General features: G+C 45.7%; 1 protein-coding gene across 1 annotated transcript in view; it reads left to right on the top strand.

Annotated features, from left to right (window-relative positions):
- Window positions 1-25328, top strand: part of HIVEP3 (human immunodeficiency virus type I enhancer binding protein 3) — a 146054-nt gene that overhangs the window by 25410 nt on the left and 95316 nt on the right. The window contains exons 2-3 of the mRNA XM_009286653.2: window positions 240-334; window positions 19452-19546. The gene's annotated coding sequence lies outside the window, so the exon portion shown is untranslated. The remainder of the gene's footprint in view (window positions 1-239; window positions 335-19451; window positions 19547-25328) is intronic.

Below are 25328 nucleotides of genomic sequence, written 5' to 3'. Positions count from 1 at the left end.
CCCGCCCCGTGCGTGGGCAGCCGGGATCGGGTAGCGGGCTGCCTCGGCAGCGCCTTCTGCAACACCCGGAGCCAGCCGGGGGCTGAAGGATTCCCTTGTCTGTGCCGAAAGCCACAGCAGCTGCTTGACAACAGGAAACAATGTGTAGTGAATGGAAAAAGGGGGTGGCGCTGCCTGAACAACTTCCCTTTACATCACTGCCCAAATAAGGAGCTTTAAACTAACCTTTTCTATTGCAGCCCGGCAGAAGATCCCCCTGGAGTCCCAGGGTCCCTACCTCTCACCGGGCAGAGTCATGGGAGAGCCGCGGCTGCAGTGCGGGGGGCATGTGCAGGTAACAAATCTGATCGCTTCATTCCAGGCACTCGCTGCTGGGGGCGGGGAGGTGCTTTAATAGATATATATTTATTTATTTTTCTCGTATCAGCCGTGGTCAGTGCTGAGAGGGAAGGGCAGCCGATGAGGCGTAATTAAGAGCACTTGTAACACACGGGCACGTCTCGCTGATGAGGTCACTGCAATGAGTAACCAGGAGTTACTGGATGTCGGGCTACCGTATACTGTAAACACAAGAGGGGTTGTTTCTCTTGATCCGCCGCCAGACAGCCCGGGTGCCTGCGCTGGCACAGGCGTAAACTGCAGCTCCACTCTTAATTGGCGGCCACCTCTAATTAAGGTTCTGCAAGCTGTGGACTTTCGCTGGCTGCAGCATGTGGCCGGGGTGAGCTGTCTGTCTGTCTGTCTGGGAAGGATTTCCTCCTTATCACTTGTACAGGAAAGCAAGTGGGGAGCGGAGGGGTTGTTCTTAGGCGACACGTGATGTGAGCGAGAAGCTGTGCGAGTAAAATCCCTGCGTGAGCTACTAGCAAGTTGACTTTCCCAACCCAGAGTCCAAAATACCTGCTGGGCTTCTGCAGGCAGGTGAGGAGGTTGGACCTGCTGGATGCAGAGGAGGAGGGCCTGTACCTGGGGCTGACCCTTTGCGTGTTTTATCCCTTTTAAGTGTTTCTCGCAGCTTATTAGCACCTGCACATCAGCATAGAATGAGGCAGCTTTAAAAATGCATTAAGTCTGAGTAAATGAGTGCTAACGATTTAAGCTTCTTAATCCTCCTCGATGGAAGTTAATAATGCTTTTGATGCACCCAGAGGTGTGATCAGAAATGCAGACACGCGCTGAGCTGCTCTATGCAAATGTGTGGATTGTTATTCCGGAAAAAGGCACTGTGCATTATTTTATTTTTTCCCCCCTCCTCGTTCTTTAGCTAATTGGCCAACCATCGTGAAAGCGCCTGGCACTTTTACCCAGTTACACTCTGACGAGTGGAAATGGCTGGGGCAGCTGACATGGTGATTTATGGTGTGAGCAATATAATCCAAACCCTGCTCTGCTGCTAGAGGATAACCTGTAGCTTACAGGCTTTTAGTTTCCCTGGTGTTGAAAGATTGTTAGTGTCAGTGCGCAGAGCCAGTTTTAACCTTTGCTGTCTGGATGTCCTGATAGCCTCTTCGTCGTGACTCCCATCTCTCTCATTTTATTTCGCTTCAGCGATCCCCTAGGAAGCTGTTTGTGCTTATTGGGTACTGTCGTGTTTTTCTCACAATCTCAGTGCTTCAGGAACTTTTCATTCTGATTCTTGTAGGAAAACATTCACAATGCTGTCAGAGTGTCTTTTCCCAGCAAGAATAGGTAGGATTTCGGGGGGGGGGTGGGACGTTGTGATTCTCACTTGGCTCACAGGTGTCAAGAGGCTCCAAAGCCAGTTCAGTGAGTCTCATTGTCCCCATCCCCTTCCATGGTTGTGGTGTGGATTTGCGAGGGGAGGGGGGGGGGGGGGGGGGGGGGGGGGGTGGGACGTTGTGATTCTCACTTGGCTCACAGGTGTCAAGAGGCTCCAAAGCCAGTTCAGTGAGTCTCATTGTCCCCATCCCCTTCCTGCCTTCCCCTTCTTAGCAGACAGGTCTAACTGAAGGGGTCCTGGAAATATGATTTCTTTCATCCCTAGAGAAGTATCTTTCAGTGGAGGATGCAGAGATAGTGGTGTAGGACAGCATATATCAACCCCCCCCATGTCCTGACTTGCTTCTGAGAAGAAAAGCCTTCTGCCTTCAAGGCTTGCCATCAGGCTTCTTGGACTGGTGAAGGATTCACTGCAGTCCTTATTAAGGAAAGGAAAAACAAAATCCAGAGAGGACTTCTGTAAACTGTGCATCGAAGAAAAAAACTTCCAGAAGTTACTAGTTGATTAATTAATGAATGTGTTACCATGCTTGCAGCAGGTCTGGGCTTTGTGTCCTCTGGGACACATTCAGCACACGCGGAAGTGCGGTGCAGCCCCTGAGACACGCCTTTGAGGAGCCCTCTCCTCTCCTGGGGAAGCTCTTGCAGCATAAAGGAAGGGGACTTATTCACTGTGACTGACAATTTTCATCCTAATCCACAATGGGCACTTCTAATTTCTCCGTGTCAGACATCATCCATTTCAAAAACATTTGTATGTCCCACTGCAGCTTCTCTACTGCGCTTTTAGCATCTTAACAAGGGACCCTCACAAGATTTCTTTCCCCCCTGCCCTGATGAGTGGTTGCCCAGGTGTACGTGTGGCAGAAAAAGCAGAGTCAGGACCGCAGGCTCTGCTCGTTTGGTTTTCCCATCTGAGCAAAAGCACGTTCTTGCAGCCGGGGCGGAGGAGAGAGCAGACTGGGGGGTGAGCAAACTCAGAAATGTTTGGAGTTTGCTCTTGAAAAATAAACGGCAGCCGTCAATAGAATAGCTCAGTGTTCAGCTTGCGTAGTTTGCAGCATGTGTGAGCGTGATCGGATGTGGGGGACTACTAAGGGGATCCGGTGGGGTGAGTCCCTGGAGAAACGGTTTCGAAAATAATATTTATTCTGAAGTTAACAACAAAAGCGCTGTTGAGAAACATTTCCCGAGCTGCGGGGATAAGGCATTGCTGACATGGGTGGTTTAGCAGTAATTGGAGAGAGCAGGGAAGTGTATCCCGGCTGGGGAAATCACCGCGGCCATCCTGTTGATTGGGTGGCAGGTCATTAATGAGGGGCTCCTGGGAACTCCCTTGCCGTACGTCACTGGCAAAGTCCCATGGCCATGTCGGGTAGCTCCTTCTGTGTTAGGAAAGCTGGCTTTCCTCCGGCTTCCTCCGTCTCCCCTAATCACCGAGGTTCCTGCTGACTCTGTGCTTGGAGGAGCTCTGCCGTCATAACTTCTGGCCACATTTGGCTGCACATGTTGAATGCAAAAAGTGTTTCAGCAGACTCGCCGTTTCTAAAGCACTTTAAAGCATTTGGTTTCTTGGCAAGGGGGTTCAAACTTAGGAAAAAAAAATAACCTTCTGGAAAGGAAAGTAATTTATTTAAAATATACATTCAACACCATTGTCTCTGACTTTAAAAAGGCTGCTTGTTAGTAGATCTTTATAGCTCTGCTGGGATCTGCAGTCAGTAGGGCTAGTTGGGATGCAGGGAAATATTTATTCTGTTTTCCATTCTGCCCATTACACTTGCTGAATTCTTCCCACCTTTTGCCTGTTAATCCGGGCCGATTTCTCACTGGTGCTCCCTCTCCTGGGCTCTGCCGAGACCACCTTGCAAGAGGACAGTTGTGATTAGTGCTCCTGCTGTGCCACGACTTCAACTCAAGAAAATGGTCTTTCCCAGGCCGGCTTTGCACAGTCAGCTGGGATCTCAGTCTCTATAATCGGTGCAGTAATCAGAATGGAGATTTTTATCCTGCCCGGCTCTAATTACATGCCTGCATAAAGTGAACCTTTAATGAGCATCAAAAGACGCGTTGTGTGTCAGGGAGGGCCTGTGTTAAAGGGACTAGGGGATTATTCAGTCATTCAAAAAACATTTGGTGAAAGTAAATGTGCAATAAATCTTCCTTATCCTTGACGTTGCCTCATTTTCTTTGCAAAGCCCTGAACCAAGCCCAACCCCTCCTCCCTAGGAAGTCCGGGCTGTGACTAGCTCATATAGCGCTGGTTTTCGCTTACTGCCCACTTTTCTGAGCTGTCTGAGGAGGTGAACGGGGGTTGCACATGCAGCAGGGTAAGGTGGGGAAATCAGCTGTACAGAGCTGAATGAGATGAGCACAGACGTCCCTGAGTGTTTACTGCGTGGAAATCTTCTGAGAAGCCTTTTCCCTAAGAAGAACAGTAACTAACCCCTTTAAATACACCTAGATGGTATTTTTGTAAACCTTTTTTTTTTTTTCAGTTGCACGGAAATTTTGGTTTGGGGGCACTTTCCTTCTGGGAACTGCTCAGTGACTTTTAAGCAGGGATAACTAAGAGGAAAACATGAGTGAGATCAAGTTTTCCTACCTTCCCAAAATGGACTTGCTGTAAGCAAGGACTACTTGTTCCTCATTGCCTTGAAGCCTGTGTATCATCTCGCATAGGCACAAAGCGCTTGTAGGGAGTTGCCGTAGGAGCGAGCAGGTGGGTCAGCCACTGGTACAAACTCAGAGTAGAGCATCCTCAGCATTGTGGGAAACTGTATTATACATTGATGATATAAACATTGTTTGTTGGGGTTTTTTGTGTGCAAATGAGGTTTTCGGTTTCAGCAGCTCCTCAGTCTCTAGATCCTAAGTTGTCTTTTCTGTGCCACTTATCCAGCCCTTCCCTTGTTCCTTCCTTGGACTTTGGAGGGTCGCCTGCTCATTAAACTGTTATTCAAGCTTTGCAGCACTGGGAGGCTTTGGGGTTTCAGTTATTTTGCTCTGCTTCTCCATTAGACCTACAGATTTTAGGCAGGAAGGCAAGGTGTGTCAAAAATTGGCTAGATCCAGCTGAATTCAGACACAGGATTTGGGTTTCTCTGTTAATGTTGCTCTCAGATGCATCGAGACCTGGAGAGGTTTGCTGAGCCCTCATTTGGTGGTGCAGTTTAGAGGGGAAACCTCAGGAGAATCCAATAAAATTTAGCCTGGCCCTTTTCCCAGCAAACCTGGTTTTAAGTGTAAGAGTTCCCTGAAGTCTTTACTGCCACGTTCCTACATCCAGATTGAAATCCAACTTCTGCATTGCTTAGATGGTCTCTCCTGAAGGGCAGTTCACTGCTTTGCAGAACTCAAAAGGCACAAAACAGACAGAACCATTAATTTTATATCTACCTACTGTCACTTTTCATAGGAATTACTAGTAGATTTAAGTCTCGGGTATACATGGACTGGCCGCCTTCATCTTCAGGTGTATCATTATTCTCTTGATAGCCCTGTCTATTGGCAGTATCATAACGAACCACGAGCCAGTCGTGATGAAGGGACCCAAGGGGTGTTGTGTTGAGAGCTTGTTGCGTTCCCGACTCAGGGTAGGGTATGGTCTTGGGGTAAAAAGCCAACTAGATGAGTGTGTGACTGGACACGTGCTCCCCAAAAGTAATGTAGTAAGATAAACTGTGGGTTGAATGCTTTAGAGGTCTGCGTCACCGCTGGAAGTGATGGCGTGCAGTCTCCATCCATTTTATCTGATGAAGGTGAATGAGTGGTTGTTATTTAGGTAGTGGGGTACAGGGTTCACAAAATAGGTTGTGGAACTCGGAGAGCTTCTAGGAGCTTTCAAGGGGTTTAGGAGGAACACCCTGGGCCCTGGACTTTTGGTTGGTTCCTCCTGTTCCAAGCTGCTGGGAGATTCCCAGGAAAAGGTGTCAGACAGAAAGCCTCTCCCCATTCCCTGCTGTTCAGGGTGAGGCAGTGAGGACCCCAAGGGATGCAAAGAGTGACCTGGGGCCAAAGCAGCGGGTTTGTTACTAACGGGAATGTGTTTCAGAGTTTTCCATGAGGCATCGCTGACTCTTTAAATAGCTGCCCACGGGTTTCCTGTGTTCCCTCCTGCCCTTTATTCAGTTTTCTTGGGTTTGTTCCCTTCTGGGGAGATCTACTAACGTAAATTATAGCTATAGAAAAACTGAAGATGGGGCTAAAATGAGTTGAATAGAAATTAAAAATAAAAAAGTTTCATAAAGTTCACGTGTTTCAGAAAGCACTGGGATGGCACCCGCCACCTGTAAAACACGAGCAGCTGCTGGGCTGGGTCAGCTGTGACTTGGTAACGGGCTGGTAATTTGCAGTTGCCACCCTGTTGCCACAGGGGTGTAAATCCGATAAACTCCCTTGGAGGCGCTACGGCCACACGGGGTTATATCAGCTGCAGAGGAACAAGTTAAGGGTGATGAGCTGGCTGGGCATGAGGAAGGATGGAGAGGTAATGCCTGTTCCTTAAGGTGATGCATACTCCAGGAGAACGAGCATTGCGTGGTGTTTCTGGAGTTGCTCTTCCTAGAAGAGCTGTTCATAGCAGGAATTCTTTGTACAAGTGGGAACAGCTAAGGGATTTCAGTACTCAAATTTGAGGTCTCTTGGCATCCCAGCTGGAGTGCTGGTCTGAACTGGGATGTTTCTTTTCCAGGGGACGTCAGGACCGGTAGGGGCAGGAGAAAGCATTCTTGCGTGTATTTGGACCCACCGAAAATGCATTGGGTCTTTGCGTGTTTTAAAGTGGAAAATAAAGTTTTGGTCGCGTTTGCCTTAATTTTGAAGATGCTGAGTGTTTGACGTTGGAACAAAACAGTGCAATGAAAGGTCAGGCTAGAACCAAGTGCAAAAATAGAGTTGTAGATATCTACAGAAGAATGTGAAGCTTTTCTGAGTTGGAAGGGAAATCGAGCTGGGTGTTTAATTAGCTCCCACAAACTTGCCTGTAGTGCTCAGGTATTTCCTTCATTACTTTCTCAGGCTAAAATTAACAAAACCTGAAGAGAAACCACTCTTCCCCACCGTTTCACCACTCTCTTTACGTGAGAAAACTGGCCGGGACACAACAGTGTGACCATTGTAGTTTGGAATAAGTGTACGTTTCTTCTGGAAGTGAGGATCTCTGCTGGAAGTTATCATGCAAGAATTCAGAAGTGTTTCTGGCCAATATCCTTCTGTGGAAAAGTGCATGCCTCAGTTCCCACTTCTGTAAAATGGGGTTAAAAATATTTTCCCTCCCTCCCAGGAGCATTGCCACACTCCCTCCGCAGCAGTTTGTAAAACACCACAGAGTTTTTTCCACCAGTGTGAAAAATGCTAAATAAAATTAAATCGATACTATTTTAAATAATATTCTAAGTGCTTCATGCTACAGTGAATGACTACAAATAACTATGAAAACATATTATGGTAAAGATTCACAGTTACGGTTCACGAGCACTCTAGGCTGGGGAAGCTATTGCTTTTTAGCACGGATGCCCCAGCAGCCACTCAAAAAACTGCTGAAATGGGTAAAAGAGATCCAAGAATCGCCTAAGACCTTGCTCGCACCGTACGAGTAGACCTGCCAGCAGCATGGGCTGGATCTTCACATCTGATAGCATCCTACAGTAATGACTCACTGTCTAATGAGTTTACTGCCATGGTTTGTATCATTACTAAGGTAATTCTTTTTAATTCAAGGAGTGTTTATTAAAACCGAACCCTTGCTGCTTTTGCAAACCTGCTTTGAATGGCGCCGTTTGCATTCAGAAACAGTGAAGCGAGGAAGGCTAAAACCATTACTGCCAAACTGAAGAACTTTTTCACAACCCTAAGGCAGCACTGTGCTGTTTTTCAGCTGAAGAAAAAGCCTGCAGTGTTAGTTTTATTATGCATTATGCAGGTTTTAGGTCTTTAAAGAAGTTAAGGGAAAGTCCCAGTTGAGGTGTTGGTTGCCTTATAGTCTCCATGGAATATAGTTGCTTTTTGATTCTGCCTGTAATTCATTGCCGTAGACATGGTCTGCTGCCTTCGTGTTTTGATCTGTCATCCACCTGTGGGGATTTGCCACAAAGTTAGAAAATACTTTGTGTTCATATTTGCATTAATCAGAATTCGGAATTATTCAGAAGATAGGAGATGCTGTGCCAAGACGTTAAACCAGCAGTTAAATTTTTTTAAGTCAACAGGTGTAAAAGCAGAAATTAAGTGTGTGAATATAACAGAAATCCTCAAATCCCATTTATTCTGAACTGGAGCTAAGTCTTCTCTGGCAGTCGAGGATGTATCTAGCCTGTCCTGGGAGGCTTCTGGTTGTGGATGTGTCAGTCGTGTCAAGCACAAAACCCATCACAAAATATCTAAGCTGGACATTGTTGTTTAGAGGGTTTTTTTTTTCTTTTTGAACCCATTTTTGCCATCTTAAATTAATTTGAATGATACCTTCCTAAGTGAATAATAGGTTTGTCATGTACTTTAGGAATTTCTAATGCAAATCAAAGTGATAAACATGGTCCATTTTTTACATGGATAAGTGTATTGAGTTCCTCCCAGGCGAAACAAGGCTCCTGGCTGGTGAGGTCTCTGAAAGGACACAAGGACAGAGAGCTAAAAAGGAGAAGATGCTGGTGAGGGGTGTGGGGAGAGGGCAGGAACTGGTGCCCTGGTGGTGCACAAAAAGTTTAGGTTTAAAAAAAAAAAAAAAGTTATTTTTGTTCTTTTCTTGAGAGCAATAAGCCAGTGAAGAGTTTGCAGCTGGTGAGGGCACTCATTTCAGAAAATAGCTTTGGAAAGGTGTTTGCTGAAAGCCTTCTCTCTATCTTGGTAAATAAATGAGGAAAGTCAGAGATGCCGTGTCAGTCCGGTTGCAGCAGTGGTGGGGATGATGCTACCCGCAGCCTCCGTCTGCCGGCGTGCAGAGAGCAGGCTGCCCGCAGCCCGGGGCGGGGAAGAGGAGCATGGGAGCGTCCTGAAAATACACACACGGTTTCACGCAAATGGAAACTGCAGCTTTGCATGCCTTAGACCTCAAATAACTGAATGAATGTGAGTGCCGAGGGGGGGTGGTTTAGAGAAGCTCCGGTACTTGGTACTTTTCTTTCCTGCTTTTGCACCAGGTCTGTGCCAGAACTACAATTGCCTTTCACAAGGCAGGACACGCCATCTGGAGTGGTCATTTTGTCCTGCTTTGCTAGGTAAAATATTTTGAAGATTGTACTTGGGAAGCTGCTTCTGGAATATGGTCACAGATATATCTCTAGTCAAGGGTATGCTGTTGCATGCCTGTGTGTAGAGGGTACCTGCCCATGTGCCATCACCAAAACACCCTCTTAAAAAGTGATATTTTGACTCAATTTCCATCTCCGTTTGCATTTGCACAGGGGGGGCTACTCGCTGTTTGGGCTGTCATCGTGAGGAATCGTCCCTGGTGTTGGCGAGCCCGTTTGCGCTCAATGGGTGTGTGCATGTGTGAGAGCGAGTGCAGGGGATGTTTTCCATTTAACAATGTTATTTCTGGCACCGCTGCTTTTTCTGTAATCACTGTGGAAACTGTTATGCTTGGGGGTTCATCAAGGAAACACTGTAAGTTCTTCTAGGAAGAAATATATTAAGCAAGTGGCTGTGATACTGGTTTCATAAGGGCTCACTTTAATTGGGAACAGTGTTTTCAGGAGATTTTTACTGGCTGTGTTTCTGATGGAGTCAAGAAACAGCTTAAGTGAAATGCAGAGAAGAGCACCCAGTATGCTGGAAAAGGGCAGTTTGGTGTTTGGACGCTGGTGCTGTGTTGTATCATGGTGTTTCAGGAAAAAAAATTAAAAGTCAGATTTTATTTTGAAGAGGAAAAAGGTTTGAAGATAGATGGGATGGTCTGGGCCCTGTCTTAAAGAAATATGAGAAGTTACAGATGAATGTGATTTATGGTGATAGGGTTTTTTTAGGTCCGTTAATGGGTGTCCTACTCTACCATGGCCACAAATGGTTGTTAAAGTAGACCAGCGTGGCTTCATTGTGTGGCTGAGGCTGGATTTGGGATGCCGATGTGCTGTGGTGCCCAGATGCGGGAGCATCTCCTGTGCACCACAGCACAGGGGGAGGACTGCTGGTGGGGAGAGCCCCTGGACACGCTGCTGCTGGAGGAGCCACCTCCAGCCGGGAGCCTGCTCTCGGGGTCGCACCCTGGCTCCGCATGCACAGGAGTTTCTGTGCCACACCTTTGTGTGTGGTGAAGTATGCCTGATGTGCAGGCAGGATTTGGGGAGAAAAGCATACAGTATGTAACTGCAGGGAGAGGATGGCATGCAGCTGGAGCATGCACTACTCATGCCACGCAGCCCATGGACCCAAGGCTGTTGCCGTCCCATGTCCAAAGGCAGCGGTGAGGATGTTCGTCCTGCTGCTGCCGGCTCACCGTCGGTGCTGGGCAGTCTTCTCTTACTGTAACGTATCAGACAGTAACAGAGAGATATGCATGGGCTGTGCTTAACCAAGTAGCATGGTATTTCTTACAGATGACATGACATTTCTGCATGGATATGGTAACAACACTGTTCACAAATCGAGAAGAAACTTCCAGAGAACTTCTAAAACTCATTTTGTAGCTGCAGCACAAAGCATAGAGGTCCCGAGCAATTGCGTGAGGCTGTGAAGCACTGGCATTTTGTGCAAACATTAGCCATTAACCCTCACTAAACTACAGTTTGAGCTGTTAGATTTCCCCGATTCCTTCTTAGATGTAGAAATAAACCCATTGTATCTCCTCTGTCTGTGCTTCACATGCTGGCGGGGGCAGGGGGGGGCATATCGTTATTCCTTGTCAAGCAGCTGATCTGACCCAGGCCAGAGATTGGATTATGCCATTGCTGCGGGTCGGAGCACAAGGACCTGACACGCTGTAGCACATCAGTTCACCTCGCTCAGCCGCCTGTCTCTGGAGAATGCAACAAGCTTTGCAACACATCGACTGTGGGATAAACTTCTTCCATTCTGGGCATTCATGTTCATTGTCGATAACCACTTATTTGTAATCAGAGTAACACCATCACATACTAGAGATTGCACATATTGGAAAAACTGGCCGTGTGGTCCCAGCTTGAGGGAGCTTGCCATCGAAGGCAAAACTCAGAGGGAGATAGTGCATAGATGGGGGAAGACAAAGGGTTACAGTGGCCAGGCGGTGAGGTGGGTTTGCTAGCTTTCATGTGTGCCATGTATTTTATTTGTGGTACTTAAGAGTGCTCTTTTTCATTGGCATTTGTGGAGAGGCTGATACCGGAAAGAGGAAAGGAGGTTTTGTCTATGCTATACATATTTGATGTTTTGCATTTTAATAATTACCTTAAAAAGTTGCTCAAACTCGCCTCTCACTTTATTTTGGGATCTCTGGAGGCATTCTGTTTGCTTAACACTCTTAAAGCCTTTACAGCATTCAGCAAATGATTTATTACTATTGATTTATATGGCACCCAGTACAAGTTTCATGGCAGCGGTGTGCAGAAATTATGGTTCTTCCAGGACCACTTCACCCACCATTGAAATAGAGACTCCTCTGATTAACAGGAGAGCGGAGAGCGAGATGGACAGATTCATACAATTTGATGACCTCAGCAATTAATTATTTATTGAGCTTTTAATTTTGCATCCATCATTCTAGCTCTGTCTCCCCTGACTTTCCAGAGTAGTTGCACAGGGAGGTAAAGCATCAACAGATACCTTTAGAGGGGGAGGTTTGCAGCTCAGCTGTGCCTGTGTTAACCCCTGAGACTCCCGAGAGCAGCTAATATCTACTTTGCCCCTGGCTATTTCAGATCTTCAAAGACCTTTAGTTTTAAGCCTCAAGAGCTGTGTTTTCCCCAGTACTGTGAGCTGTAGGGCAGATGATGGTGTTAATCTGTCTTGGCCCTGGAGCTGGTGGGTGCATAAGCCTCTTTTTCCTCCAGCTGTGGACAGAAAGGTGTTGCCATTGTTTTTCTTAGCATCTTGTATCACTTGCAGCTTGGCATGAAAACTCTGCTTTCCTTGGGTCTTGTGCTTCAGGGCTTCCAGCGGATGTCTGCAGGTATCAGGAGGGCGGTTCTTCTCAATGCACAAGCAGCTGAGGATGTTTTGTCTTATTTTTTGGCTTTTCCCCCCTCTTTTTTGAAGGATCAAGGGTGGCCTCAACTGGTAGGAGGACACTGACGTTTATGATAATCTGGTGCTATCAAGCATCAGCTTTCATGGATGCGACTGTTTCCTTCCTTGGCTGTGTTGTTTTGCTCACGGATTCGGGATCACTGTATCTGTGATCCAGAAGGAGATATCTCATGAGATACTCGTGGGATTTTCTTCTTCCCTACAGCCAATGGCACTTATGGGACCTCTGCACACCTGATCATTTCCAGAACTTCTGGGATAGATGGGAGCTTGTATGTAAGCCCCAGAGCTGCTGAGCCTCCTTGTTTCTGCTTGTAGTTACTGGCTTTTATAGAAGCCACTAGAAAAATGTGCAGGACAGGAGACAAGGTGATCTTCTGCTCCTGTCCAGTCCCCAGCTGAAACTATGCAAGATCTGGGCACAGTGGAGTGCATGGAGCAGCAGTCTGGGACCGAGCAGACCCAGTCCCTCTGCTTCATCCACTGAAAGCACTAGGTACGTCTGTCCCTCCAGCTCCCTGATGCTTCCCACTGCTATAATGGGAGCAAGAATGGTCATTCATCGATTTAGGGCAAAAAAAGCACAAATCATTGAGGAGTCTCCATTAGGTGGACAGATCCTCCCACCAGGTTGGGATTGTTCCTAAAAGGTCTGTGACATGGGAAATGAAATGGTGAATAAGGAACTTTTTGCAGTAAAACTGCTTTCCTCCCAAGCTGGACAAGTGAACTGTTGAGTCTGGTTCTTCCACCCTCTGCTCCTAAAGGGATGCTGCGTGATCCCTGATGAGTCCAAGCAGAAAAACATGATCCATGCGCTTGATTCGTCCCACAGCCAACTTCAGGCTGGTTCAGATCAGGTGCCTGTGCCAGGAACAGCACAGGGCCCCCGCGCAGGGAAAAAACGTCAGATAACCAAACCTCTTACCACACACTTTCTTTTCCCCTTTCAGAGCTACAGTATTTTATTGATGAACTGGGCTCGTTTGCTCCGAAAGATCCACCTTTCTCTTCAGTCCATTCCATTTGGTGCTGTGGAGAGAGCTGATGGGAATCGCCACAATAAAATTTTAATTAAATGCCAGGCAATAATTTGCAGCGAGTAAATTGTGGTACCTGCAGTATGCTGTTGACATCTGTTCACAGACCCAGAGGACCATTAGTGACTTTGAGAACCAGGAGAAAAACCCAGGTCCACTTACCTTGTTTTTTATTCTTTCAGTCCAGGGCAGAGAGACCTATTATGTTTAATATTTTATAGCAGTGCATTGTTGCCATCCTTCCTGTGAGTCATTTTTCTACAAGAAACCCATGCTCTTCGCATTATTTAACCCCTTTAGAGGGTTTAAAGGCAGATTGTAAATCTTCTGCAGAAATGGTCTTTTATATGCTGCGTTCGTGCCACTGCATTGCTGCACAGTGCCAGGAAGCAAAAGCTGCTTTAATATTCAGCCATCTGCACGCTCGGGGGAAGGCCGGCAGCGCACCGGAGACTGGCACAGACGTCCCAAAATCACTTGGAGGCGCAGGCTCAGGTTTGAAGCTCTGACCCAGGCTGCACTCCTCTTGCATGGTGGTGTTTTCCCCCGTGTCTGAGTCCGCTGGAGCCCCAAATGGGGATGATGATACTGAAAATCCACATCCTGGAAAGGAGCGTTTCCAACCCGATAGTGTGAGGATGTTTGTCCAGCCTTGAGATGTTTCAGGTGATGGGATGACTCTTGGTGGAGGGATTTCCTAATGTTCATTCAACTCTTCCCTTTCCCTGTTTTGCCCCGTCCCATGAAGATGTAAGTGCCTGTGCAGGTACCTTTGGACTCTCACTTTTCACACTATTGCAGACGATAGTGTCCCCCCCTAAAACATCTCCAGTGGCTTTGCTAAATGACATCTTGAGGTCTTTCCGGGTTTTAGTTTAAGAAAATGACTCACTGATTGGTTTTGGGCATTCCTTGTGCTTTCTCTATGTTTCTGACCAAAGAACCTGGACCTGTGCACAATCATATTTCGTTTTACTGATTTTCAGCAGAGCTCCTGTTATGCAGCCTTATAGGTTTGAGGACAAAAATACACGAGTTTCATTTAAATAACTGTAGTGGAAACTTTCTATGGAAAGAAGATACCCCAAAAAGCCCCTGAAAGAACAAAGTAATTGCCTTACAGAGTGACTTCCTTTTGCTGCATTGTTTTCCGTTTGCATCAGCCGTTTGTCTCCTTTGGGCTGTGCAGTTGTGGTTCTTCGGTGTGTCATCCAGCAAAAGTACAGCAGAACTTCTGTGCGCAGAAAAGAATTGCTACTTTTTTTTTTTTCTTTCTCATAAGACAAAAAACCCCCAGCTGCGCTTTGTACAAATTGGGTCTGTGATATAAGTGGAATTTAAAAATTGCAATTAGTCTTGGACGCTGGTGCTCAAGGTTATACTTTTGTGTCGTCCTTCAGATCAGAAGGTTGAAGAAAGTGAGTAGTAGCATAGAAATCGCTAATATGTGGGAGCTTCTTGACCAGTGAGATGAAAATACTGTGGCATTTCAGCATGTGCAATGCGGAGATGTGCTTCTGTTGACCATGCTGTGGCAAATAGAGCTCGTCTTGTCGTAGGGTAGCTTTATCAGGCTGCTAAAGCCTTAAAACCCCCAGAAGGTTCTGGTTTCTGCTTTGGACCTCAGCGTGACTGCACACACTGTTGCAGGGAACTGCAGGACGTGTGATCTCCCCCCTTGCTGGTGATGGGGTGGGAAGGGTGGTGTGAGCTTTCTGGTTGCTCGCTCTTGGGAGGGCCCTGGATATTCGTATTTTGGAGGCTGGAAAGTGAAATTTTTCATTGTGTACTGCTGGGAAGATGAAGCAAGGATTTTTAGCTTAATGAGTCATTAGTACATATGTTTGGCCATCTTATTTTTTACTGAAATAACTGCCCATATGATGCTTCCTGCTCAGAGATGGAGGCCAGTGTTCTGGAAAGAGATTCTGTTTTCTTTTTTATACTCTTTTCTATAACTCATTACATCCTAAACTTAAGTCTCATGAACTGCTGGTTCAATCTCGGTTCATAGCCTCACTCCACTTCCTTTAGTTTGGCAGAGTACTTTTACTCTGCAGAAGTGTCAAAAAGCTAAAGTGCCTAACACTTCCCCATACCTGTGACTCTCTTTGCTTCTCTTAATGATTTCTAAAGGCAAAGGTCATGCTTTTTAACATCTTGAAAAACTTTCATACTGAAAAATACCATACTGAAGTAAAATAAAACCAACGAACACCAGAAGTGTGCCACGTGAATAATTTTTCTGTTGTTCTTGATACGCTGTTGATATGGCTGTGGGAAAGATGAATAGCTGTAGAAACTGCCATAGACACTATGTCATGCTTGACAGCAGATTTCTTTTCAGAACATTGCATTTATGATGACAAAACTTGGGAAGAGGGGGGTCTGCAGATCTCCTGAGGGTCTTCAAGTAAAGACATTACCGTGCTTATGGTGCTGCAGCTATCTGCTGCACGTCTGGGCTTGGAGAGGCAGTTTCATGGGTCCCTGCCAGGCTGGAGAGGTTCGAGCTGCCTGTCTGAGGAGGCGTGTCCTGTCCCCTACAGGGAGGTGACTAATGGGGTTGCATCCCACCCTTTCATACCACCGTTTTGCTAAAACACTTGGTTTCAACTTGCAGTAGCCTGCTGAGCAAACGCCCAGAAAGGCAGTTTCCTGGGTCCCTGCCAGGCTGGAGAGGTTCGAGCTGCCTGTCTGAGGAGGCGTGTCCTGTCCCCTACAGGGAGGTGACTAATGGGGTTGCATCCCACCCTTTCATACCACCGTTTTGCTAAAACACTTGGTTTCAACTTGCAGTAGCCTGCTGAGCAAACGCCCAGAAGGTGAGAAGGACAAGACCTTCTGGTCTCCTTGGTCTTACAAAAAGCTGCCTGGAAGTTCATAGTTTAATTGATAGCGAGCAACCTTATGAGAATATGGAGCCTGATGAGGTCAGAGGTGTATATTTGGAGGAGAATCCAGAGAAATTTATTTCTCAGCTGTTAGTCACTGCTTTCAGAGCACCATAGACTGCTGGACTAGTTTTTCCTTTTTATACTTGTTGGTGGCTTGCACTTGCTAAAAGTGCATCTCGTTCACCTCGGACCACGGCTTCAGGCTTCTGCATGGCTTCTTGCTTCCTGCCTGGGAATGTGAAAATAAATGGTGATGGTGGGTTTAGAAGAGGTGCATGGAAAACAAAGAACCAGCTTGGGAGGACTGTCTGAGTTTCCCCAAAGCAAGAAATTTGTGCGAAGTGACAGGCTGGTTTCACCTGAAAGCACCAGCTCCCCCACGGGTGAAGGGAGTTAGCCCAACCTGGCAGTGTGGTCAGTCCATCATTACGTGGGCTTTAGTTTAATTCCCTAGAAGATGACAAGAAAGTCCTGGTTAGGCATGATCTTAATCTTGACATTGATGTTAATTAATCCTGATTCATTGTTACAAGAGTATGAGGCCAGGCAGGAAATGAGCAAAAAGCATTACTGAGAGAGAAAAAAAAAAAAATCTCTGATTTCACACTTCAGGGTGTGGGGAGGGAGAGCTTTGAAGATGCTGAGTTCTTGCTGCAGTATAATATATTAACTTTTTTGGTTTTGGCTCATGAAGTACTCTTTTCCCTCACCCTTAGAAGCATCGGATGTAATTAAGCTCAGAAGCAATGGCCCTTTCCAGCTCTTTCCTGTCAGCAGGGTGAAATAGCTCATAAATGGTGGATTTTATTTTTTTTTTTCTTCTTAGTGGGTGAATAGCCACTAGAGAAATTTAGTTCCTCAGTGCTGCGTTACCTCCTGAGAACCACAGCTTTGCTAGTACCTGTTCTCAGCTGCTGAATCAAGACCCTGGCTGCTTTCAGTTGCTCATTTAATTGGCTGCACCTTGTCTTGCAAGTCTGCTTGGGATGCAGCACTGGTGGGGGGAGGCAGGATGAAATCCTGCCAGCAGCACTGCAGAAACCCACTACTTCGTCAGAAAGCAGAGCTAAACGGTATGTTATCGCCCCGTTCAGTCATTGCAAAGGAGACTTGCCAGACGTCTCCATGCTAGACTAGCTGTGTGATTTACAAAGTTGTTTTCAACCTGAAATAGAGATTTTTCATCTAAATGGTTTTGCAAACTTTTATTCAACAAGAAAGGAGAAGCAGCAAGGCCCTTCCCTGTCTGAAGAGGATGGCCGGAGCAGCGAGCTGCCCGAAGTATCTGGTAGTGCCACTCTCTTCCAGAAGTGCGTAGTGAAAGGTCATAAGAGCTCTGACCCTCCTCTGGCTTAGTGAGGACAGCTTGGCTGGGATATGAATTTTTAACTTGTGTTCAAACTGCTTTCACAGAGTTATTGCCTGGAGACAGAAAGCATGCAGCCTTGTTAGAGAGGGTGATAACAGCTACTTCATCTCAAGTGCCTGGACTGTTGTTTTTTTTTTTTCTTTTTCCTTTTAATCTGATATTCTTTGTTCAAAACCCAGAAGGGGCAGATGCCTCCCTGTTAAGATTGATGTAGCTTATCAGTAGAGGTCTGCCTGCTATTTCATAGGATGCTCCCAAACTAAATTGGGGTAAAGGCTGGAGCTTCAGCTCGTCAAAGACAGTGCGAAAGGAAATCTGTTTAGATGTTTATGCATCAGCAAGGCGGCAAGGCAAGCATTTATTCCCACTGGCATTTCAGCTGCTCTTTGTGATTAGAGATGCCCTGGAGAAGCCTCGGCGGTAGAGGAGTGACATGACAGTAATACTCTGCTAAAGCCAGGGAAGTTTTACACTGGCTAGCATCACTGTGTGCTTCTGAAATGCTCTCTTTATTATTATTTTTCTTTTTACTTTCCTATTAAAATGAAAATTCACTTCTGTTACAAGCATCTGTAATGCCTGTTCTGGTACTGAATTTTCCTAGCTTATCTACAGCCAGGTGGCAGTGAGGGATTGATGATGCTGGGGGGTAGCAGTGGCTTCAGTGGCCCCTTTTGGTCTATTGAGATGATTGGTGAAGATCTCTGCACAGACCAGAGACTGCCTGTTCACTGGGTGTGCAGAGGGAAGATTTTGTGGCTTGGTGGCAAGGCTGGACCAAACTGTCCCCCTGCCACTCAAAGGAAGCTGCGAGACCCTTTTCCAGCCCAGGTGAGGTGCCTGTTGCAGCCTCTGCTGCAGCTGTAAGCAGCCTGCCAGATTGGGAGAGTGGCTTATTATAAATCTATTTTTGCACTCAAAGAAAATTGCTAAAAATATTTGCTTTCACTCATCAGCCATCAAACTCCTGCCCTCCAGCCCCATCGTTATTCTGTGCAGGTTACTTCTAATGAGAAATTAGTGCTCTGAGCATTTATGTTGCTGTCTTTCACCTGCGAACGAATATTTTGCGTGCCATATGGGAAGGCAGATTTGTTCAAAAATAAAACTGTTTTGAGATCCTATTATGTACTGCCACAAGCAGGGCATTTGCAGATATTTGAGCGAGACCTCTATTGAATATACTCTAATATTTCCCTAAGTAGAAGGGTCATTTTGAGATTACGCCACTGGACGGGGCTCTTCCTTTATTGTGGCAGATCCTCTGTATGACATTGGCACGTGACTTGGTCTCTTCAAGTCTCTGTTTCTTCTCCACAATATTGACATAATACTACTTCTTTCCCCTACCTGATCTGCGTAGATAGACAGCAGTTGGGGAAGATGGGCTGCCTGTGTGGATCATGTGGTGGATGGGGCCATGGCCTCAACTGTCATAATGTAGTAAATTAATTAACAGTTGGGTTATGTAGGTTCAGCTGGGCAGTCACTGGGTTGCTTCCTAACTTTTTTTTTACCCTTTGAAACAAAGAAAATTAAGACTTCAAGGTAGAGCCACCTCCTCCACGCCTCTTCCTGATGGGCAGTGCCTTAACTTTTCTGATCCAAATGTTGGAGAGCCCACAGCTGTCCTTGAATTTCTATCTCAGTACTTTTCTTCCCTTAGTTAGGAAATTCTTCCTAGTGTCTAACCTGTGTTCCTTGGTGCAGTTTAAGACTATGACATCTTGTGCTACTCCTGACAAGCCAAGAAGATAGTTTATTCCTTTCTGTTGTGGCCCTCTTGATGTGTTTGAAGACCATTATGATGCCTCCCTGTCGTCTTTACTCTTTAGGCCAGACAAATGTGATTTTTTTTTCACTGATTTTCCAGTCTGTGCTTTCTCGATCTCTGATCATTCTTGCTGTCTGCATTGGGACTTTCTCTACAACTTTACTGAAATGCAGTGTCCAATATCAGAACTTCAGTAGTGCTACATAAATGAAAAGTTCCCTTTGTGTATCTGGTGAACAGTACACCTCTCTATGTATCACAGTGTGATGTTTGGTTTTATTGCAGTAACGTGGCTGTGTTCAGCTCCTGTTCAGTTTGCGATCCATGGTAATTCTGAGATCCTCTTCCAAAAAAAATAACCTTTGTGAGCTGATATTTATTTCCCTTGTGACCGTGTCATTGATTATTCCCCTCTTAGCACTGTTCACCCATCATTCCTGAATTGTCTTTTTCTTTTTCTCTTTTTGTTTTTCCAGACCATTTCTACAATTTATCAAGATCATTTTGAATCCTAATCCTGGCCTCCGAAGCACTTGCAGCCTGTCCCAGCCTGGTATCAGCAGCAATTTTAGTAAGCATTCTATGTTCCGTCATTCAAATCAATTATAAAGATACCAAATTGTGCTAGAGCTAGGACACCTTGGACACCCACTCGGTATGTCTTTCCCTTTGGCAGTGCGCACTGTGGCAGCATCCTGCAATGCTGCATTCGCCTTGCAAAAGGTACGAAAGGCGATGCAGCTCCCTGGGACGATGAGATTTGTATCCCAAAGCAAGAGATTTCATCACCCCCTTTAGGATTTGTAATGAGAAATAAGTATTTGCCATATCGGTGCCTGAACAAGTCCGGTTATGTGCAGGGCCAGGAGTTTGAAAGAGTAGAAGCTATGCTGTCTTGGAAAATCAGCAAGTCAACTTTTCCCCATGTGTTTGTTACATTTTTCTTTTTTCCTTCATTCTCAATGGAAAACCCACCTTCTGTTCACACCTCGTAGCTGCCCTTTTGCAAATACTTGTTTAATAAAGAGTGTTTGGGGCCGAGACCCAGAGGGAAGGAAAGCAAACGCAGTTTGTTTCATGACTTACAAACCGAGGAGGCAGTTGTGGACGATGGTGGGGATGTGTTGGACCTGCTGGGGGTGGCAGCAGGTATGTGTCTGAGTAGATGGTCTATGTCCTGTGCTTGGATTTTTGCCCTCTGGCTCAAACACTGCGTTTCTGTATCAGTGGACTATCACATAGGTTCATTTTGGTGGAGTTGGCGAAGGGTGTAGTAGTCCAGGATTTATGAATTTCCATGGGGTCTGATAAATGAAGCTTTATAGACCAAGCTTATTTTTATAACGCAAAGGGGCAGAGCCAGATGCTGTCCGCGGAGACCAAAAATATAGTGGACAGCCACTGTTCATGTCCCTGTAACTGTCAGTCTTTAAGAAATAAGAAATGAAAACAAAAACAGTGGATGGACCCCAAAAGTAATCAGTTGCAAATGAACTCAGGTGAGAATTAGTTTCTTGTTTCTCTCTCAGGAGGGGTATAAAGCTGGGTTTTGTTGTTAGCTGCACCTAAATGTATATGTGTTTGTCACAACAGCTTTCGGTTTCAAACCTTGTCTTCTCTGTGACATCTGCTGTTTCTGGAAATTTAAGCTTAAACAGTAAAAATAATTTCTACTTGCCTTTCACCTCAGGCTTCATAGATGTGACAGTGAATTAGGATTTCCCGTACCTGTGTCATAGGCCCAGAAATACTATTCTCATGTTGCAAAGGGGGAAACTGAGGCACAGGAGGCCAGCACTGTGTTAGGCTCATAGAGTGAGCCTGGATGAGAAATGCTGATTCTCGTCCCCTCCTCTGTGACCTGTATGTCTTTCCCAAAGTTACAAAAATTTGAGAAGAAATGAAGTTCCGTGAACAAAGACTTGCAATTTGATATTTTCAAGGACTTTAACTACATAAAGCTGATTTACTTTGGGGGAAAAAGCCTTAAATATGCCTGTAGAGAGTACATAATGTGAATGATTTTGTATTTATTCATTGCATTTCACTGAGTGGATGAAATCTCTCCTGACCATAATGGAATTATATTTAGATGTGCTATCTAGTATGGTGGTGTTAAAAGCAGGTGCACAAAGAGAATTCTTTTTGGAGAGAGGGGGGAAAAAGCTTATGGTACCAGTAAATCATTCTTACTGCTGCAATAATCCTAATCAGATTAATTTAGCTGTCTGGCTTTTATTTATGTGAAATAAAAACATGTCTAAGGAGTTTTGTTTAAAACCTTTATGAGTTTTAGTAATATTTTTTGTTTGTTTCACATGGTGCAATGTATAAATCTCTGGCTGGTTGAGCTTTTAGGGAGAATTATATTGCACGCAGCATTTAGAGCCAGCCATTAGTTCTCCATCTCCTCTTACATCTTTTGTTGTCAGTAAATCCATCTCCTGTCACCTTTCCCATATTGCCCATCTGTAGGTGGCCCAGCTACCCCTGTGCTAATGTCTTCAAACATGTTTCTTCTCTTCTTGCAGCTGCTTTTTTGAGAATTGTACCAAATCTCCCCTCTGGCAGCAGCCTAGTTCTGTTCCTGACCTTCTGGTATGGCCAGAACCCCCGTCTGCATAGCATCCTTGCCCCATCCCACACACGGCTTTTTCCCTCTGGAACAATCCTTCTGTAATTTTCCACTTGTGTGTCTCACCAAAAGCCATATCTTTTCTCACTTGCATATGCCACTGACTTTTCCCATCACTTTTTTTATTGCTTCTTTCTCTTACTGTTTTCCGTTTCTGAAAAGCTGTTCAGATTTTTACAAAACAAAACGGTATGGCATTGCATATGTGCTTGCCCATATGTATCCGTGTATAGCGAAGGTTGCAGAACAGTATCTGTCAAATGAGGTAATCTTCCATCGCATTCATCCCTCTATTCTCATTTCATATTTATTCCTTGGAAAGCTTCAATCAAAATATTAAGATGGCTTTGAGTTTTACAAGTCTGAAAGACCGGAAGGTTTTCCCTGTGAAAATAGCTGTGTGGATGCTATGACCATTACTCTACGTCTTCATCAGTTAAATGGGAAGGTTTGATGTTGTGGAACCACAAGCAGCAGCTGCGTGAACTGGCAGAGGCTTCTCTGCAGAGTGTCTTCCTTACCCCTTTCAAATCTCATGTGACTACTGTTTTCCCTTTTGTTTTAATTCAGCTTTTCTTCTCTTACTTGGTTTCACAGTGCCATGAACCTCTGGCATTTTTGAGGTGTATCCTTTGCCTTGGATCTTGCTAAGATTCAACAGTGTCTTCATCGACAAATTTTCCCGTGTGTTTTCATGAAAGGGCAAAGAGCACAAGGAGGTGCAGAGTGGACGCAGTGAGGCCTGTGGAGAAGTATTTGCTCTTGGCAGAGATTTTATTATCTGCAGTGGTTTTTGGTGGACACCTGAGGATGTGATGTCCTCTCAAGTCCTTGTGTCAGGAGTCAGATGGAACCTATTTCAAGGAAAGGGTACCCCATGGTGTTGGTGCTGGGGGTGCGTGTGTGCAGGGATGCACGCCGCTACCAAGGGCTGTTTTCCTTTCCTTTTCCATTACTTTACTGATGCAGAAGGGTGTGCTGGAGATGCCAGATCAGGATACGTCCTCAAGTCTTTGCATCGAGGCCTGGTTTCACAGCTGCAATGGTGTTTCAAATCAAGAGTCCACATTGCATCAGAGTCTGTTTCAGACCCAGGGTTGGCTGTCAGAAACCAAAACCCTTCCCCAAATTTACACGTAGCTTTTTCTTTTCACTTTTTAGTGGGAAATACGCTGTTATTTCCAAAATCTTCTTTGTCTCATCCCTTTACATTCCTCTCTTTAAGCCCTGGCATCTTACTACTTTGGCAGTGAGGTGTTAAGACCAATTTTGGACTTCCTCCCCTCCTTCTCTTTCAGTGTTATCTCTCAGCTTTGTGGCGTGCAGAAGTCCTGGTGCAGGGTGTGAAGTGCCTCTCCGCACAGGAGTGTGTATCACTGCTCTTATGTCATCCTTTACCAAAATAGAGAGGTGATGTTTTTTGACAACGTAACACGCATTCTATTTTAAGCTGCTTCTAAAAATAAATTCCCGCACAAGTTGGTGTTGTGGCAGAAATGTTTTATATCTTAATTGGGGCTATTTTCTTAGGATGATTCATAGAAAGAAGATGAGCTTTACTAGTTTTACCCTGGAGTGAAACAACACAGGGTGAGTTGCTGATTGTACGTGAAGGTCTATGCGGCCGCGAGGGCTTTTCTGATTAGCTCTACGGTTGCTGGCTTTTCCCCTAAGGCTGAAGTGTCGCATTAAACACTAGACAAGCTTTTTCTTCTGGAGGTGTCTGGTAGCTAATACAACACGTTCTGTATGTGGACGATGTCCCACAGTGCTTTGAAGAGTTGATGGCATTGTCACATCGAATGAGAAGTAATGACTAAGGGAAGTAATGAGGAAAGAGATAGTTCCTCTGGGAAATAAGGTGGAGATATAAAACTTGTTGCATGTGCTCAGAGCTACAGGGAAGAAGTACAAGAGCCAGAGATATTGGGTGAGGTAGACGAAGGCATTGCAGAAGTATCTAGAGAACAGAAGATGACTCTGCCCTCCCACACTGTCACTGCATATCTCAGCATCTTGGGGGGAACAGGTTCCTTGCTGTAGCTCCCAGCAGATGGGACAGGTTTGTTCTTTTTAACGTTAAGAAGAACAAGTCTTTGCTGAGTTACTTCATGGTCACCCTTGCTCAGCCAACCATGTGACCAGCTCACAAAGAAAACCTTTGGCCTCTTGTCCAACGCCAAGATGTGTCATCTCCTGGGGTTAGTGCACACTTAGAGATGATTTAGGGATGAATGTGAAATAAAGAGAAAGAACCGAAAGAATTGAAGGGAGCAGAAATGGCTCAAGTCCCCCGAGTAGGCTATTCAATAACGGTGGTTCTTGTATGTCCATGAGAGTGGCAGGATCTCAAGGTTGTTGTCCTGAAGTCAAGTGTCTTTGAAAGGCCAAATACCTCGAGAACTGTGATCTCCAGCCTACCAGCTTTGGGACAGCAATACTGAACAAATAATTGCCACGCTGAAGGCAATGACATCATTTGCTCTTCCTGTAGATTTGGAGCAGAGCAGCAGTAGGCTTGGCTGTGTCTGGTCGCGGTCCATGTCAGCAGGTGTCATAGGCAGTAGGTGACCCAATGGCCATGGATTTGCTGCTGTGGGCCTAACAGCTTCAGGGGATAAAAGAGAAAGTGCTGCTTCCTGTAGGGTGTTCACATGAACGGTCTAGAATCATGGAAGAAGTAAGGTAACCTTTACTCCACCCAGAAAACTTGCTCTTGTGCTGCCAGCAATGCGTCCAGCGCTAACAAGCTCCCTGCTAGAAGCCAGGTTGGCTTCTTGCCAACCTTGGCGCCTTCCTCTTGCAAGAACCAGCCAGTGTGTCCTGTCCTCTCGCTGGTGCACCTCAGCAAAGGGAAACACAAGTTGAAGAAGACCTGTTTACACCTGAGATGCCCAGTCGTGTTTCAGGGTGACGTTGTGCCAAACTTGGTGCGCACAAGAGAAGAGCCTGTCCCACAGAAGTGGCAAATGTGACTTTTCTTCTCCTCCGGACCTCTGCTGTGGTGCAAATGTGTTACAGAATGTTAATACTGCATGGGAAGACACAAAGGAGAGTTATTAAAGCGATGGCTGTACTGGTATCCTTGTGTACCACAGATGGCCAAAAAGTCCTGGTCAAGTGGAGATGTGCACGCCTCGCTGCTAAACAACAGGAAAGCAGATCACAGAAATGAAAGGTTGTATGATGATGTACGTAAACTCACAGTCTGATCCTGTTTTCTTTGAGTCAAAGCCCCCTTGGTGTCAGAGGACTGGGCGCTAGTCTGTAATCTTCCACCTCCTCTCCTTCTCATGTGAATATGCCTTTCAGAGCATGACGGTACCCGTCAGGATCTCTTGCTTCCTAGAACTTTCTATGGTGGCGTTAACCTGCAGCACGTTGCAGTGAAGTAGACAGTGATCCTCTTGCCTTCCTGGAAGAAGTGATGAGGCTCCACCACACAATTCAAGGGGAAGATTGCTGCATGGGAAGTGGGAGAAAAATATCATTGCTTGCTTACAGCGCAGTTCTTTAGAATGGAAAAAGAGAAGCTTATCATGATAAAAGGAGGCAAAACAGGACGTCTGGGCTCAGCTCTGATACTGGCTTGTCATGCAACGCTCCTCCAGAATCCTGTGTTTCAGCCGTAATACAGGAATGATGCATTTCTATTTTTGTGAGGCTGTCTAGGATTCGCTGGTGTTGGACTTGGGATCCTGGAATAAAGCATGCTGCT

This window comes from Aptenodytes forsteri, unplaced genomic scaffold (assembly GCF_000699145.1).
Source record: "Aptenodytes forsteri isolate BGI_AS27 unplaced genomic scaffold, ASM69914v1 Scaffold40, whole genome shotgun sequence".
Classification (NCBI taxonomy): domain Eukaryota; kingdom Metazoa; phylum Chordata; class Aves; order Sphenisciformes; family Spheniscidae; genus Aptenodytes; species Aptenodytes forsteri.
The sequence above is the reverse complement of the archived record's forward strand: the minus strand, read 5'-3'. Positions and strand labels throughout refer to the sequence as shown.